General features: G+C 37.6%; 1 protein-coding gene across 2 annotated transcripts in view; it reads left to right on the forward strand.

Annotated features, from left to right (window-relative positions):
* casz1 (castor zinc finger 1) overlaps positions 1-19,422 on the forward strand; it is a 191,830-nt gene that overhangs the window by 24,236 nt on the left and 148,172 nt on the right. For both annotated transcript variants that reach the window (XM_088082271.1, XM_088082272.1), the window contains exon 3: positions 14,172-14,220. The gene's annotated coding sequence lies outside the window, so the exon portion shown is untranslated. The remainder of the gene's footprint in view (positions 1-14,171; positions 14,221-19,422) is intronic.

Below are 19,422 nucleotides of genomic sequence, written 5' to 3' on the forward strand. Positions count from 1 at the left end.
TCAAGTTTTCATTAAGGTGCTATTGATTAGCTTTTCCTGGCAATGAATTATGGACAACATTAAATAAAAGGGAAAATATTTTTATGACTTTGCTTAGGCCATGCCAGATTCCCCCTTTGCCTCTTGTATGCTCGCCCTGACAGGCATTTTGTTTTCTCTTGAATTCTTGTGGCTTTTGTGAGACCTAGACTAAGTAAAAAAAAAAAAAAAAAACCTTGATTACCTTTCCCATTTGAGATTTATGTAAAATGATTAGGAATACAGACTGCAGAAAGGGTTTAGAAATTTAAAAGCAAAATTCTCTTGTTTCTTCTTGAACAGATTATTTAGAATTTCAGACACACCCTGTAAAGGATCAGTTTTAAAATGTTAAAATATAAAATTGTCCATAGAAACCAGAAACTAGAGACCAATCTTGCAGTGTAATCCCAGTTGCTGCCTTGTATGTTCAGTATTGCAAATATTATTGTCATGGAAATTATGTGATTACTGATAGCCCAAAGTTTCTGTCTTTACCTGTGACTAGTAATTGCCAGTATCATGACTGTGTCCACTTTTCCTTTCCTTTTCCTTTTTACTCTCATTAGATTTTAATAGAATACTCGAGTAATTGTAAATAAAAAGTCTAAAGTCTTATCTAAGAATAGGAACGTAACATTCCCAACTATGAAAAACAAGTGCAATTTGAAATTCACTGGTCGAATAGCATGCTGCAATTAGTTCAATAAGTTCATGAGAAAAAACAGCAAACTCTCTGATGCTGCCATTGCAAAGGTTAGACACAGCCATGACTGCACTGTCTCTGCCATTCAGTTACCATGAGCTAACATAGCAGCAACAGCTGACACAGGGCCATTTAACGGTCCAAAAAACTCATACCGACACCAAAACAACTCAACTCTGTCAATAAAGGCGCCCAGGGAATCTGCTCAGCCTTGCTTTTAATTTTTTCCAGTGGCCACTCACAGTATTGCAACAAACACCTCAACTCGCAGACAAGGTCACTTATGGTATTTATTAGTAAGACCTTTTTGATACATGGTGGCTTTTATATTTGTATACATTGTCTTGATCTGAGAAAAGTGAGTCAAAAAGTCTGTAACGTCATCAGATTGTAACGTCTATGAGCTGAGCGGGAGGAATACTACTGCACCTGTTCAAAATCTATTTATTTATTTACTTTTTACTTTCTGATAAAGGATACTGTTGGGTACCGGTGCAGAATTCCAGGTACCAGTATTGCTTCCAGTGTAAACAGCACCCAAACACATAGTCTAGATTTTACGCTACACCTTCATAAACGTTTCTGCACTCCTACACTGCGGTATCAGCCGTCCTACAAACAGCTCCTGTGTTCCCCATGACCTTTTTTCTCTTAGGTCATCCATTGCTGTGGTTCTGCCTCTGGTGGCCAGGATAAATGAAATAAAACTTGAGTCACCAAATTTTAACTTCTGAAAGATGGTTTCAAATATAATGTTGATGAAAACAAAAATAAATATATTGATTTTTTTAAACATACTTCTACATGTAAAGGTTTTCTGGGGCGAAAACAAGAACAGAATATGTAACAGACAAGACAATATGTTTTCTTTTTCTGTCTGTCATGCACACCCACAGAAGAACAGCTGCATTCATATTCACTCAGCGTACACAATCTTGGCATTAGTTTCGGCTTTTACTGGAATGTACTGACTGTTGGTGTTGAACGCTTTTATTAGAATAATTAGATCTCTCTATAGTAAATAATAGTTGAACCTGTCCGTCCTGTTTTGTGTTCTTAAGCAGATTTTGCCTCCCTGTGTATAAATGATCTGTTTTCTTAGCTAGGACAAGTTGCAGGGCCAGTTTTCGTAACCGGAACACCTTTTTTGCATTTGTCATGTCTTATTATGAGTAAAAATTTTGTCAACGTGTAAAATTTGCAAATGTTGTGTTACTTCCATTTTTTTATATAAGCCCAAACAGGATGAAACAGTCTTTAGTGATATGAAATCAGAGAAAGATATTATTTCATATGCAACAGTGCTACTCAATTGTTTGGCCCACTTCAGGTTTGCCCATTCAAGCTTTGTAGAGTACGGTCTTTTACTCTACGTGGCATGAAGAGCCATTTTAGAGGCTTGTCTCAGAATGAGCATTCCAGTCATACTGTATGCTTGGTTTCAAAAGACACAGAACACATACAAAAGTATGTCCCTGGCATTTGCGTCATCCAGAAAAAAAATTTACACCATGTTTTTAGAGAAATGCAGCCGCACCTACAAGTCATTACAGTGCATCCTGGATGAGCTTTTATGTTCAGTATGTTCTCTTTAATGTGGTATTGTTGCAATTACAGGGAGGTGAGAATTTCAAAAATACCACACATCAACAGTAAGACATTGTGTTCCTTTTGTGTAGTGCTGAAACTAGTTCATCAAGGGAAATGACCCAAAAAAACCCATGAAAGTGTGAACTGAGTTAACTTTTAGAGACTGTGTAGAGGTGGAAAGTACGTTAGCTACAGTCAGACGGATGTATTGGGCAATTATTTGCTTTCTCGCTGATCACAACCATTAAATTTGTTTCTCTTAACCATTAATAATTTCAATTTGGATGGCTAGACAGCAGAGTACTTCTATATGGTCTGCCAGTTTACTTAAACAGCTTTAAATGTAATGACGGGAAAGGCCTTCAATACAGCTTGTCTCACCTTTCTTTAGTGAGCTATTAATCCATCAATAGTATGAGATCCCTTTATGTCAAATCTAAATACACTGACTATTGGCACAAAGTATCTGCCCTTGGTTTGTTAAAAGAAAAAAACTAAACTTAAGATATTTGTCTAACCCATGTTTCAGTAAAATACAAGACACCTGAAGCTTGTTCTTCAGTCACAGAACACATTTTTCATGCATAAAGCATAACTGCATGACAACGCGGTGGAGTAAGAGCTGGTGGATTTGAATGATATGTTTTTAAACAGACAGCTATTTTATTGTTTAAGATAATTTACAAGGTAAAAGGCTTTGAAATCTGACTTCGGTAGTTCATTAAGTTGCCACATAACGACAATCAAGAAATGACAAATCTGGTATAAAGCTTCAGTGCATAGTTAATAGAAAATGTTTTAGATGTGACAATGCTTTATAAAAGAACACCATGACTGCTAGCTGCTCTTCAGTGTTCAGACTGCAGGCACTTAGTGCACCAGGTGTTTTGCCCAAGATTTTTCCACAAGACAAATGGAAAAGTGCCATATCCTTTAAACATCCCATTAATATGTCTTATAAGACTCACTGCAACTGAGCACCAAAAGCTCAATTTTATTACAGTTTCTTGTCTTTGTCAGGCATAGCTTCCAGTTTACGTTTTCAGGTAATTATAGAGCTGTGCACACTAGAGTGGCACAAATTAGCACTTTGGGAGAAGAATCAGTTGGCTGGATGCCCATCATTGCCTGTATGGCCTGGACATGATAAACACACAAGCACAAATGCCTCTAAAAGGCATCCAAAATGTGCGTCAACATTTGAGTGGAGTCTTAGCTTTGCATGACTTTTATGAAAGACTGAATCAAATCATACCTTTTAGCACTTTCACAGGACAGTTTTTCCCAATAACTGAGGCATTTCTGTACCAGTATCTTTTCTGATTTCATACCATAAAGTTGTGTAATATTGTGCTTTCATGACAGGTGAACCCTGAAGAGTTATTTGTGAAAAGAAAAAAAAAAACAGGTCAGAGGTTTGAGACAGGACTGATGAGATAAATTATCACAGATGATCTTAAAACATAGATAATGTCAAAGAATGTTCTGACCTAAACCCTTTCAGTATCTTCTCAAGGAGTGAAGCTGCTTTTTATAGCCGTTTGCCTGGTTTTAAATGAACGCACTGAAAAAAACATTATTACACTAAATGATGAATTGAGAGGACATTCTATGAAAGGCAGAATGAGGGCTGAGTCTTTAGAACTCGATGTGTGAGGAAACATGTGAAAGGTTTGATGTGGTCTGAAGCGTTTTTCTATCATAGATGCCATGAAAGAGTAGCTCATGGCTGGACTGTTTGCTCTGACAGTTGATGCTTGTGGTAGGAACTGCAGGACAGAGCAGCGATTCCCCCTTATTACATTTGGAATTTCCTCCCAGCTGATTGAAGTATCAGCATATTGCTGCCATATTCGCTTCCACAAGAGCCCACAGTTTTAATAATTTGCAGAATGAAGGGGGCAGATGAGAGGTTATCAAAGTCACTTGCATCCGTTTAATCTCTGAAGCACTGCCATTCACTATGTTTTCTAGAACAAAATGAGCAGTTTAGAGTTTTCACAAAAAAAGCATTGTTGAAAGCAGACAACTAAATCTGTATGAGACAGTCTGCATAATGTACACTGTGTACTTAGTGTGTATGTACTGTATGCATGCAATGATCAATACGTGCCAAGAAATACTATATGTTCTACGTTTACAGTATGATCATGTGGAGGAAAAATAACAATAAGTAATCTCATGTCATTTAGCTGTTCTATGCAAAGTTAATGTAATCCTCTAATGTTTAGTGTAACGCATCAATCATGCGAAAATCTATTGTTGCATTAGCCTTGAAAGAACAATAATAATAAAAATGCTATAATGGTTTTAGCTTCCTTTCCATAAATCATACTTGGAGGGTGGGGAGGGGGCATCTTAACTTGCCACTTCAGCTCATCTGAGCAGTTGAAGGGATGCTAAATACTGATATGATATTGAACAATAACCGCAGCCACTGTTGGTCACTTTCAACCTGAAGTGGTTTGAAATACTGCGTGACACAGTCAGCCGCTGCTTCTAACAGAAGTTGACCCAACACCTTCTACAATGACATAAAGCAGTTTTCTGTTCAGTAGCCACTCAACAATGGACTGTAAATCAAGCGTAAATGCATAAAAACAGTGCATAGTGGAAGATTTATTGTAACACTGCAAATCCTTTTAAACAAATATTAAAATAAGACCCAAATCAGCCGGAACGTCATTTAACAGGTCATGCTCACTTCGGTTTTGAGCTGGGCTGCGTTGGCTGACAGGCAGTCTGAATTTACATCGATATTAGCATTTGATTAATAACGCAGCTCTCACTCTCAAGACGGGTTGTGCTCTAAGTGTATATGTCTGTGATGTATGAACAAAATGCTAATAGAATCAACACATGATCTGAGCACAATGTTCTCTCCAATGGTTAAACAGCACATTAGGATACATATATGAATGTAAACGTACACCAGTTAAGCAAATCTCCTGTTCAATAATGTGTCATTACACAAACAGTCATACAGACACATACGTATAGCGAGGATTTCTGAAGAGCACAGCTTTCAGATTTGATAAGTGGAAGTGCATTTCTACCATGTGTTTTCAACCTGGGACCCTTTACAAGTGCTTGTCAGAGCAGCGCTCAGAGTACTGCCTAAAGAGGCTTTTCGATTTCACAGAGAATACACTCTTCCCAGGAAGTGGGTGGAGAAGATAATTCTCCAAAAGAGGGAGAAAAAAAAAAAAAAGCAAAACTAGAGAATTAATAAACCTTTTTAGTCGGCATAATCATTCATTTTGAACTTAAACTGAACAGAGCAACAAAACAAATCATTTTTGGGGAAAGAATACATGTATTTTAATGCCCTCAAGCAAAACTAATTAAAGACGACACCTCATTTACATAAATAAGCATTATAATTTGCATGTGTGCACAGGGGAATAGAGTCAGAAAAGAAAGCAATATTTTGCAGTCTGCTAATTTCATTTTATTCAGGATTTAAGCTTAATAAAGATTCATTTTGGAGGGGAAAGGAAAATAATCAAAGGGGAAATTTGAACTATCTCCAAAGATGCAGCAGCCTTCTATTGAAAGGGCTCTTTCCGAGTCACCAGATGACTCCTAATCTGGAGTGGCACTTCCTGGCCCAGCTCCAACACCAACTCCTTGAAAGGTAAAAAAATTTTAGAGCCCAATTTATTAGTATGCAGTTCTGGCATCGGGTAGAGAATTAATGGCGGTGACTGATAATGACTGTAATCGTGGCACAAATGGGGTGTTGAAATAGCAAACAACGGGCACAAGGCATGTAATGGGGATTTTATTAATTACCCGAGGTCCCTAGCATGAGCAGTCTCTAGGATTTACTGTGGCCATGCCAGCCGGTCGAGGAGGGGTCGGCCAGTCTAATCTGACAATGAAAGGGTCACTACAGAGACTGCAGTGTGGGCAAAAGGGAGAAACGTGGCATGCTACTGCACTTGCTTTAAAACTGCTTTATAATATTATAAGAGGTACTATTAGTGACAAGATGAGAGAGGTTGTATTCATTTGGCTCATTCATTGGGATTTGGATTGTACTGAATATCAGAATCCTACGGTACTTTTCAGTGAATTGTGACAAAGAGCTGGACTATAGCACAAAAAGACATTTTTTTTTTATTTAGCAAGGGTTGTCATATAAAAAGGCAGGTCAAAAGACCAGAAAAAACAAATTAGCCTCTTTCTTTTTGATTAAGTTATATGGTAAATGCATTCACCTACAGTGAAATAAGCTCCCTCTATCTCTTTGTTGGCTATTAGAAAAAGAAATCAACATATGGTAGCACTGTCAGGTAGGATAGCCCATTCACACATCAACTCATCAACAAGAGAGGATTGATTAAAAGTCCTTTTTATTACTCACTGCATCCTTAATGGACGCTAGACTTTCAAAATGGAAGAAACAATTAGAGTTTTACTGCTTTGTGGGCACTACTGATTTATATAAATCACTGCACGGGTGTAAATTTTCCAATAAAAGACTGAACCACTCCTAGCATACATAATCAACATGTCCACACTCTACACACTCTAGACTCGCACAATCTCTTTAAATTGGTAGGACTCAACAGTCACACCAATTCAAGCAACCAATCAACAGATTGGGTGTGCTTGATGGAATTTCTAAACTGTTTCTATATGCTTTAGCACTACTAATCATACCCAATGCTTTCAGCCCCAAAATATATCTCCCTAAGGCAAACAAACATGGCTATGACTTTGTATATTTCAGTGCTGTATGAAGATGAAATGGGAGTTTGCTCTTGTTCATTTAGAGCAGTTAATATGAATCCTTAAGTGATTTCCCACCATAAACCTGGTGTGTCCAGGCATGTGTGAGAACATAGTCATTGTATTCGGATATAAAGATATTGAGACTGATTTGAGAAGGGGGTTCATCTGAAGTACTTGGGACACCTATATTACTATTACATGATTTTGGCAAGACATTCTCATACCTACATGACAGGATAGGTTGTTTATTAATGACTCGCAAAACAAAAGCAGCAGTTTTAAACATGTGGTCAATGCTGTGAAACAGTCACAGATATGCACCAAAAACTGCATGCTTAGGGCAAGGCAACAAAACAAGTTGGTTTTGGAAAAGGATCGCAGTTTGGGTTTCAATAAGTGTTTTTGTTTCATTATTTAAATGACAATGGATGTTACATTACAATAAGCAAGGTGTAGAACTTAAATACTTTAGTGTCATTAGGTAAGTACGGGATGTACTTTAATTAAGTTAACGTTGACTTATGGTTTCACATGGGGCACATTGGTGTCCCGAGCAAAAGTCCATGTGTTTGTTTGACCATCCAACCATCCACCCTGACCTCCTCCCTACATGGACTTGGTCGTCTGCCTTCCTCCTTATTTGCCCTTGTCATAATTACCAACTAAAGGCCCTGACACACCAGCTCAGCGTAGAAGAGGTGAAACTAAAGTGAGAATGAATAAACTTGTTTCATTAGGTAGGACTCTTTTTGTTTAGCCAGTGTGCTCTTCAGCAGAAACTTGATGGTTTGTGTTTTTGTTTACTTGCGCACAGTAAATATGCTTTACTCTTTGAATATTGGATTTTGTTGCTCATGTGCTAACTGGCTAACTGGCTAACTAGCACCATGATGATTCCGTCTTCCCATGACTGCTGCTGTCTGCTGGTAAAGAGAGTTTTCCTCTCAAGCAGGAGCAGAACATGCTTGCTGTCTGGTTGTCAGTTGTAGTCTTTGCGGTGTGTTCATGTCGAACTTGTTGGCCGAGACACTGGTGACATGAGGTGACGCAACAGTCGTCTTTCATTGCTGCTAGTTCTTTGATGTCTTTTTGGTGTGTCTGGGCCTTAAGAATAAATGAAATTATTGATTGTAACAAGATATATGCCCAGAAAACCTACATGGCTGTTTTTTTTTTGTTTTTTTTTTGTGGAAGTGGATTGAATTTTGATGATAACGGTGTTGAGATTTAGCCTTATAAAGGCACACAGCTAAATCTAAGCCTGGTGAAGTGAACATAGCTGTCCTGGGCAACATTGTTCATTGAAACATGAAATACTTGGAGCCATGCTCTGCAAGGCACAATGTAAAAAAGCCACTCCCTGTTGTATAGTCAATAACCTGAGTTTAAAATAGCGTTTTAGAATTGGCTTGGTACCTAGATGCAATTAAAGTGATACTCCACCCAAAATCTGTCTTTGGAGTCTCACATAACCAGCCTCATGACTCGTACTTTTATATTTTATATTTGTATCTTCTATTTTATCTGTTTTCTTTTTTTCTATATTTATGTTTCACCAACCCACCAGAACAAATTCCTCGTATTGTGTTAACTATACCTGGCAATAAATCTTTTTCTGATTCTGATTCTGATTGTGATTAAAGGCTGCTGTAAAAAAGGTTTTGTTTAACCTCATTGAGAGAGCATTGGTGGTCAGCTTGTATTCATATCAGTTACAATAGATCCTTAATGGGGAGCAAGTTTCACTGAAGAAAAAGGGTATTAAAACATCCAAAGAACTGAAAACCATTTCCTCAGCTACTTGTTTGCTGCCCATCAATATGCTCATCATATGAGCACTTACACACATTACCTGCTGCTAGCATAGCACAAACGAATCTCAGACTGAACTGTCGGTGGTTGAGCTGCATTTTGGGTAATCCAGGCATCAGATTTTGACAAGAAAAAAGAATGCACAAAATAAATAATCAGGATATCTCTGGTTCTGATTGATCTAAAATACTTTTAAAAAACAGCATTTTTATCTTGAAAATGTGATAGCAGTATAAACTTGGACCTCTGCAGCACCTTAAAAATACAGTTTGGCCATGTAAATGTTTATTCTAAATTTCCAACACAATGGAGTGAGCAGCCAAAAGCCATCATTTAAACTCACAGTTCAGAGTGAAACTTTAACAAACTAATATGTGGGACTAAGTCAAAACTGTCCTGATTTGAACTAAAATGTACTGAGAGTTTAGAAAGAAAAGGCCTGCCAGGGTTCTTCCTTTCCCTTTACATACTCACACAACTACAACTAACAAATAACAATTGTAAGTTGGTTGGAAATCAGTTTAAAATAAATGAATGAAATGGTGAAGTATGAAGTGATTATGCATGCAGTGTGGTGTAGGCACATGGTGTTTTTATATAATGACCCTTTTAACGTAACAACCCTGAAAACCCTTCCAAAAAGTATATAGATTATGTGTTCTTGAAGGAAACCTGTATATTTAACATTCTTAATTCTAATATGAATAGTGATTCACATCAGTATTCAGTAAACAAGAATCTTAAAAGCAGGTGAAATAAAGCACATATAAAAAAAATAAGTTTGGCCAGCTACACATCAAGTTATCTGCTGGAGTCACATTGCGTGACAAAGGTGTGTGTATATTGCACAGTATATTTATCTCATACCAATGCCTAAGGGCAACTGTTGGTAACATGACCTCATAAAATCTCACCATTCAGGTTCAGATTTTCTCTTTCTGTCATGCACAAGCTTTGTGGATTGAGCAGTTTTGCAAAGAGCTTAAAACCTATTTTTAAAAATCTGTTTTAGCATTATTTGTAAATTTACTGACTTGAAATAATGAATTCCAAAGACGTGAAACACTTGATTCTCGCCCTAAGCTTAAGAAAATTGATTTGCCACAAATTAAGCACCAACTGTCAATTGTGGAAAGATTTCCACATTTTGTATGTCTTGTGTTTAAAAGTATACAATGCAGTATTATCCTTTACTGTTTGTAAACATAAATGTGAAAGTAAAAGAATAGCTAACCCCAGATTCCCTTGTGTTTGGCATTTTGCCATTCTATATTTGCATTTTTTCTGGGCTTTGTCTTTTGGATGCCTGCTGCTTATGGTCTGGCACTTGGTCGCTATCTTTTTTATAAAGCCACAACTGGGATGACAGGGATATATTCTTTTATAAGTTTGTATATTGTGTTTTAGGAAAATCCTAGTGAAACTTTTCTGTTTTCATCACTAAACAGATGCTTTGAAACACCACCTAATCAAACAGCTTCACAGGGGAGCAACATTTACAGTCACTGAACAGTTAACACATTTCAGCTCTCGTGATTGCTGTTTTATCACCAGAATCAAAATATGCACGTTTTCAGTACCTTCCCTCATTCACATGTTCTGACAAGGCTTTCACAAGTGGCTTGGCTTTAGGTTGTGTTTATAGTATTACTGTGTACTTTAGTGTACCTATTTTTTTATTTAAACATTGTTTTTGAGTGGACTGTGGAAATTACAATTTCACCTTGTAAAAACAACTGTTAAACAGGAAGAGAGAATATACTTAAAACTAATTTTACAAATGCAGAAGTCTGTGAAGTCTGTTGTAAATATAAATGTTCTAGGTACTATAGATACAGCAAAAGGTCTACAAAAAAACCCCAGAAAACCTGATGAATGCATTGTGTAAAACGTGTAGTACTGCATACTCATTTGTGCTTTCCTATCGCAGAAAAAGTCATCACGGTAATGGAAAATACCAGAAAGTACATATCCCATTTACTTATGAAATACCCATCTTCCTGAAGCTTGTTATGTTTTTTTCGTTTTACCTTAAATACCTGTTCCATGGGTGTGTGCATTTTTTCAGCTCGTGAGGTCATGTGTGATGAAAAACATTCATGCCATAACATATCGAAACCTGTTTTTGCGTAATGATGTAGATATTTTTGAAGTATCAGCCCAATGCCTTTTAACAGGCATTGAATGTTCCTTTACAGTTTGTTTTTTTCCCTCTTCTTGTCCTGCCTCTGAGGTGAGAGGGAGAGACTTTGAAACTAAAGTTGGCAGCATTCTTTGGCAGTGACACACACACAGAAGTATCACCTTATTGCTCAGTTTTTCAAACACAAAGAGCTGATCTGGGCGTTCAGGTCCTGATCTTAAAACTGACTGCATGTATAGCAAGAAAAGGGTAACGATGCTTATTATCAAATAAATCTTAACATTTAGTCAAAAAGAAATGCTTTTTTTGTCTGGGTTCCAAGCAGTCATTGTGTGTGCTGTTGTGTCCCTCTCCAAGATATGTTTTTAATATTAACAGTGGATATTGGATATTCTATTTCCTCTTTTTAGGTTGAGCCACTGTGGCTATCGCTACTTGTGGTCACCACCCAGCTCTTCTGTTTATTACATATTTCTTTTGATGCTCCTGGTAAAGTAAAATCACTTCTCCTGGCAGATATTTTTATTCTTGGAATGATTTTTCTCAACAGTGTGTACACAGAACAACAAATGTAAAAAGCTTTTTAAAGAATAGACTGACTAAGTCATTTGATGAATTAGCCACAGACCAAAAAACAAATATGTCCCAATTATTACTGGAATCCACTGTGAACAAGTTCCATGATAGTCGGAAGCAGCAGTCCCGTGATGAGGAGGAGATCCCTTTGTGTTCCAGAGGTGTCTCAGACAGGCGTGTTGCCTCACCTGGTCCTGTGTTTACCTCAGATGGTAGGATTAGGAAGCAGCCATGTGGAAGATATGACTCTAATCCGTCGTGCATTTACTTGGCACTCAGACACGGTCCTCTGCAACACTTCCGCTCTCCTAAAGGTACAGCAACGCCCTTAAGGAATGTGAGAAATATCAACAGCATTTTGAGACTCTCAGAGTGTGATACAGCAATATTATGACAACTACGTGGGGTGCAGTTTGCCCTGTGGAGGAGGGTCGCAGGTGGGCTGTTTGGGGATCAGTGAGAAGGGGTGTTATGATTGTGTCTCATAGCAGTTCTCTGGCAGTCATCAAGCAGCTGACAGATTCAGATGTGCTACATGGATCCGTGCATCATGTGCTGTCCAAAGAAGGCAATAACTGAACTCTAGAGTACCGTCTGGCTTCTGCCAAACACACTTTTAAGAAAATTTTTCATATTATAACTTACTGAATATTAAACTTTCTTACAAGATGGCATCTTTGAGAACTGCTTTCTTGGCGCATACACCAAAAAAGTTTCTAGCTTTTTGGTTTACTTCTTGGGTATGCAGTCCACTGAATATGCGCAACAGTGTTTCTTCCCACAAGGCCCATAGACTTTACATTGTGATGACATCATGGGTTTTTAGATTGCTTTTTTTGGCTAAAGGAAAGTTTTCCAGATATGAAACCTTCTGAGATCAAAAATTCATAACGGGAAGAGTCATAATTGGCCTTGTTTACAGTTCGAGGTGTCCTGTCAACAGTTTAACAGATGTCCATTTTATAAGGGAAATTTTTTTGCAATATGGTGACTGGCCCCTTGGCAAAAGAGTGAGCACTAAGAGTACTCACTCTTAGTGCTGGAGTGCACTCTGGGACAATCTGGACTGTTTGTAACTTCAGAGCATTGTTGGAGTGAACCGTTCAGTTATCCAGAGTACACTCTGGCACTCATGGAGTGCCAGAGTGTACTCTGGCACTCTGTCTGGGAAGAAGGAGCAGCAGAGCGCTGAATGCAGTTAATGTATAATAACTACACCGTTCATTAATTCATATAGAAATAGAGCGTTTCATTTCTTCGAACAACAGCTCTCTCATTTTAGTGTAGAGCGTCATATTAAATCTACAAATGCACCCTTGAAAGCAAGGCTAAGCAGTGGCACCATATCCAGTTCTCTAATGAATCTATGACGGAGACCCATAACTTTTTACAGGGAAGAACTTTGCCTTTTTTGGTACATTCGTACACCCCAGACCTTATTGAGTACATATTTTGAACAAGTTGAAGTAACACTTTAATAGTATTTTTTACCTGTCTGCCTGACAGTGTCTCTTTCTCTTAAATCTTGGACAATTAAAAGATCTGTTATTGCAATTTCAAATAAAGATTAGATTTTGTTGATGCTCATAAGGCAGCAAGTAAACTTTCTAAAAAAACAGTGAATTAATACATTTGTTGCAAAATTGCATCACAACTACTAATGAAGGCAATTCTTAGGAGTCCCAACTATAATAACTATGAAAACAGATTGTTTTACAGAGGGCAAGCAGCATGGCCAATGTCATCAATTATATAGTTTGCATTATATATGTTTTATCATTTTTAGGACACTTTGCTGCTGTTTACAGCTTTATCTGATTTGTTTTTGGTCAGATGGCTCGCCCTTGATGTCGTAACCACATCACTGCCTCCATCACAAACGGTAGAAAGCAAAAGTCTTATTTATCCAATGTGCTGATAATTAAGCCTTCTCATTAGTGACATAATTGGAAATGTAATTAGCAATAGTAATAATTATTGCATTTAATACCTTTTCTCTTTAGTTATCAGACTCATTCAAACTGGTAATTAGCAGTCACTAGAACTTTATACTTTTTTCCTAATTCATTTTGGACACCAATTATTTCCGTTGTATTTTACACCAATAAATCATTTCCACATTCATTTATATTTTTAAGTAAGAATACAAACACTGTGCTCACCATTTTTGTTCGAGTAGGGATTTTTTTTTTTTATCATACTGAAGCTGCATTGTTTCAGTTTTTCCTTAACTCAACTTGTTGACCAGCAACAGGAAAAATTGGGTTTATAGGAAAAATCATTTTAATTTCAAGAAACACATTAGAGCACCTTTTTAAAGTTGCTATATTTAATTTGATTGACCTTAACAGAACAAGCCCCCATTCTTTTTCTTCAGCCAACTGTGGCCAAAAATGGAAAATGCTCCCCTTGGTCACACCTGGATGAAAGACAGGGTCAGGATCCTTGGTGTTCCACTGTCAGACTCTAACCTTTTACATCAATATGTTTGCACCCGAGAGGTTCTCACATGATCAAGTTTTTTAAATCTCTCTGTTCAAAGAAACTACATGTGATGGTAAACAGCTGTTTTATGCTTTTCTACAGAAATCAGATTCACCCGAATTCACCGGCATAGACTGTTCAACAGGAAAAGGTGAGTCTCAAACTTTATTCTCGTCACTCAATATTTGCTGTACATGTAATCAACAGAGAAAGGTAAGAGAAAAAAAACATTTCAAGTATGAATTGGGTCGGATTGGTTTTCCATCATTGAGGTCAAACTAAGTGATTTGTAATGAAGTTGTATGAGAAAAGCATTTTGTTGAGACTGTTCTTGAAACAGTTTCCATCAGTGGGAAACAAATCACTGGATCACTGACTTTACTTTCACAAAACACAAAAAACGGCTTGTAATGTGCAGTATTGGTGTCTCTGCTCCATGTTGAAGTTGCACCTCTGTTTCGAGGAACAACTTAATTGTCTCAAACATGCACGCAAGCAGCACACACGAGTCATGATACCCCAAGGCCTAGATTAATTAAGCTATGAAAACCCACGAGCAGAGAGCATTCAGCAGGTGCCTGTTTGCCTTGGTATGGGACTTGTTTTTGGCAGTGGTGCAGTGGCTCATTATAAATCTATAATTAAGTTACAATTTTATTTGCTTTTTTTAACATACTGTCATAGGGGATCACCATGGCTTAAACTCTTATTCTGTTAAGTGCACTCTTGGCTATATTTCTATTGTATCTTCTATTCTTCCTCAGGAATTATACTTTGACAAATGTGTGAATGACAGGGTGAGAGTGATACTGTGTGTGTCACTCCCTGGTTGTTAAGCTGTGCCTCCTACAGGTGTTCTTGTTTTCAACTTGCTGTTTAGGCACATCTTGTAATTCTTGAAATCTCTTGATTTGCTCTTAATCCAAAACAAGCTGATTTGCCCCCCCCCCACAGCCCCCTCCTCCCAACACTACTCCTCGTAGTCTCTGGATCTCAGCACAAAAACAAACATAACGCCCTCCTGCTGGCTGAGGGGATGGTCCTCAGAACCCCCACAGTTCAGCTCATCCCGTGTTGGGGTGTGTTGGCAGCGCTAAGTGAATGCGATGAAGCGGCTCTCTCAGGGCAACGTCTGTTATTTTGAGTCACCTGCCAGCAAAAAGGGAGGGTGAGATGCACAGCAGGGGCCTGAAGGAGGGATGAGCAAGGCTGTGGGAGAGAATCCCCCTGCTTGCAGGGTGGTCAGACTGAATGAGAGTCACCACCACGGCGGTAACGTGTGCCAAGAGCTCGCTCAAGCTAACAATGTGGCCTGTGGAGGGGCAGACTGGGAAGGAAATTGAGGTTAACGACATTGTTACATATTAAATAGGGCTCGCCTGTGCACACAGGATGTGGAATGGTTAATTCTCGAATAGTCAAGCATGTTATTTTGTAATGAAATCCATAAGAAATTGTATTAAATCAAAATATTTGGGGTTGTTTCAGGATATTCTATTCTAAGGATTAGAAAGACATTAAAATTTAAGTGAGGTAATATTTGCCGTGGAAAGCTGCAGTATGTTGTATTTTTGGTTTCAATAACTTGGCTTTAATTACTGTTTCTACAAAACTGCTTTTCTTAAAAACCTTGATAGATCGAAACAAATCCTCATATATCACATACTGTCACCTCGGAGTGGTCTCCGAAGACTGTAGTGTTTTCATTAAACTGGAATTTCTGAAATTTTGATATTCAATATCATTTTTGATACTAGGGAGAAATTTGAGATTTCAGGGCCAAGAAATTAAAAAAAAAAAAAAAGAAAAAACATAAATGTAACATGGTTGTACATGAAAATGAAACTTTTCTTTTTTTGTTATTAGCAGAGAACAGCAGAATGACTGGAGTAAATGTTAATAATTAATGATACATCAGTCTGGACAGATATATTGATTCAATGATCAACAATCCGGTATTATTGATACAAAGGGAAAACAATGATACATATTGTCATCTTAAAGATACAACTTTATATAAGAATTCCCATGGCAAGTCTGTGCCACTGTTTCCATTCAATTACACCTCTTTCCTAAATATTCAAGCAGTGCTAGTAGCTTAATACATGGCAGATATCGGTAATCAAGACAATGAGGATATTAACAGATGCTGTCTTGTATTGATTGCACACTCCTCAATTGAATCGAATCAAAGTCATATCATGGCACACTTAGTGATATCAGCAAATATCCTATCATTGTGCAAAGAATTGATACAATATTACATTGTGATGATAAAGAGTATGCATAATATGATGTTAATTTAAATACAGAAGAGACTTGATGATTGCTAAAATTAGGTGGGAAAAAAGTGGATATATCGATGTTGGTATTGGTTTTTGGTCAAATAAGTTGTCATGTATCAGCATATCAGCATATTGGATATCTGCAAAAAATCATATATTGTGCATCCCTCACTGACACTCCTATTAACAGTTTGAGAGATTTAGGAACTACAGCAGGTACTGATATTTCTATACCACGGCAAATGAACTTTGAAAGCCTTTCAAATATTCAAAATTGGTATGTATCAATAAAAATTTACATCAACACTAGAGCACTGTAAACTGTTTTTTATTAAAAAGCCAAATTAACCCTCCCCAAATAGTTATATCTGAATTTAACAGTACACCTACAAACTCACTTCATGTGAACTGACTAGTCAGCATATTAAGTGTTTTCACAAGTGCTAATTGCACATACATTACATTAGTACAGGTCTTAGCACTGGTTTTCACAGCTCAAGCCTTACTAGTGAATCTCACCGCTTTCCTTTACTCTTTCCCCCACTGTGCTTTGCCCAGGGGAGAGACGCCTTCTACGTGTTGTAATAAGGGTAGCTGATATAATGAAGGTCATTGTAATCAGAGCTAATGTGCCAAGGAGTCAAGACACTGTAGCTTTATTTGCCAGCAAGGCCCGGCATTTGGTACCCATGGGGATCAGGCTGATAGTGTTATCTTAGCTAACCTGACTCTAATACAGGCCTTGCTCCGCTGTTTGTGTCAGTGTCGGCACTGAACTTTTCCCAGTGATCCCTTCCATGTGTGGATGGGCATGGATTGGGCTCCTCTCCTCTCCATCCTGGTTAAATCCCATCCCAAGGTGTTTGGCTTCTCTCAGTTCACATACTGTATTAAAAGAGCTGTGCTCCCGCTCTCTGACTGTCTTACTCGGAAAACAGACTGGTGCTCACATAGGCTTCGATTGAAAGCACTTGACATAGAAACATTACATTGGCGTCTGCTGAGGACTGGCTTGTAACAGATGACCTCTAAATCTAATCCTGTCCCTCAGGATATGCAAATGTCCTCAGCTCAAATTTGATTTGTTTTTGTCAGTTCAGGACATAGCAGTTTGTTTACAACTGTTATCTAAGACAGTGTAAAAAATGGATGGTGCACACACACAAAGCTGTACTTTATAAGATGTTTTACAACTTTGCCCACCAGGCTGTTTTGACATTAGGGTCTTGTGTAAATTTTCCTTAAACTTTGGTAGAGAAATTATTTTTCTTAGCTAATCATTCTGTGTGATGAGATAAATTATATACCAAGGCTTAGCTGTCAAACTGATGAAATGATCCAACCACAGTAGTGAATAATTGACTGTAATTACTGTTTTTTGTTATTGTTGGGGTTATTTGTAAAATTGGTTGGTAGATGTTTTAATAATAAAACATGTTAGAGTGTAAACAGAGGGCTATTGTCAGCACTTGATCAAGACAATTGTGAAACTGTAGTTGCGAAACTAGCAGTTCATCATTTTTAATGACCCATATGTGACTGGATATTTATCAGGAACCCCTAAGTCTATAAAATCAGAAACAAATCCCATCTCTAGACAGGATCCTCAGCAAAAGTTTAAGCTTGATTATCAGTTCTGTCATTTTTTTTCTTCACACTTGCCTTTTTAATGTGCCACTTTCTGTAAGAAACATCAAAGGCCTTTTTTTCCTATTCATCTGAGCACCTCCAGGAAAAAAAAAGGCTACCCATATCTAACCCCATGCAAGTCCCCTGGTCCCATCATTCAAACTTCCAAGCCTCTCTTTGTGGCTTCCTAGAGGACCACGGTGAAATGATCTCTTTTGTTTCGCATCATTAGTTCCATCTGTTGTGCGAGCAGGCCTGTCTGTTCCGGAGCATGGCAACGTGATGGTCGCCAGGGGCGATTGGAGACGCTACCGTCCCGGTGGCTTGTGGCTCGACCTCCGCCACCACCATTGCCTCGTCCGTGATCCCCATGACACTCTCACACTCGCTTGACTGTTTTTACTTATTTATTCATACATCTGGGGAAAACAGAGGCACACATGTGTTTCGTATGCATGAAATACAGTTAATTTAGTTGCATTTTGAAGGAAAGAATAAAGCTTAGATTAATCTCCAACTAATTTCAGTGTAAAATTTAAAGAAAAAAGTCAAAATTCTTTGATTCAAGCTTCTTAAGTGTGAATATTTTCTGCTTTCTTCACTCCTTTATGACAGTGGTTCTCAACATTTTTCATGTCAAGGAATCCTGAATAGATAGACATTAGTTCATGGACCCCCATTTGATGTGGTTTTACTTCAGAGACTTCCATTTGAAAAAAATGTTGGTTGTTAATTATGAATTAAGACAAGAATTCTATAGTTTTCAATTAAAGCTGCAACAAAATAATCCAAATCATCTGATTGCAGCTTCTTTAATGTTGATAGTTTATGGTTTCTGTACTCATTTACTCATATAACCGTAAACTGAACATTTTAGTATGTCATGCTGGTCTTTGGGAAACACAGATCAACATATTTCAACATTTTCTGACTATTTTTATAGGCCAAACATCCAATCGATTAATGGAGAAAATAATCAACAGATTAATCTGCAATGAAAATAGTCCTTCGTGGTACTCCCAGATCAGTGATACTCTGTAGTCTAAGAGCAGTTTATAAAGTTGAGAGAATGAACCAATTTATCAAATATATAGAAAACAAAATTTTTAATCTCTCTGAAGTTATTGTATCCAGTTCTATACAAATCTCATATACTTGTGAAATTCACACTGTATGCCCACCCTGTTTCTAAAACAGGCTTTAATAGGTCAGATTTGTGTGCTTATTTTCATGCAGTCGGGAGTAAATGATGCACCAACAGATGTAGCATTTTCTCTCAACAAGGAAATATTTTATTCATGATTTACATGAATGATAAATCTTCAGAAAGTCTTAGCGCTGATGGGCATACACAATTTAACATCTGTCTTCCTCAGAATAATTAATCGCGTACCAGAACACTTGGGACTCAGTGTTGGATTTTTCCTCTCACTTTACTT

Source organism: Plectropomus leopardus, chromosome 9 (genome assembly GCF_026936395.1).
Source record: "Plectropomus leopardus strain MGB_pleo_1.0 chromosome 9, ASM2693639v1, whole genome shotgun sequence".
In the NCBI taxonomy this organism is placed as follows: domain Eukaryota; kingdom Metazoa; phylum Chordata; class Actinopteri; order Perciformes; family Serranidae; genus Plectropomus; species Plectropomus leopardus.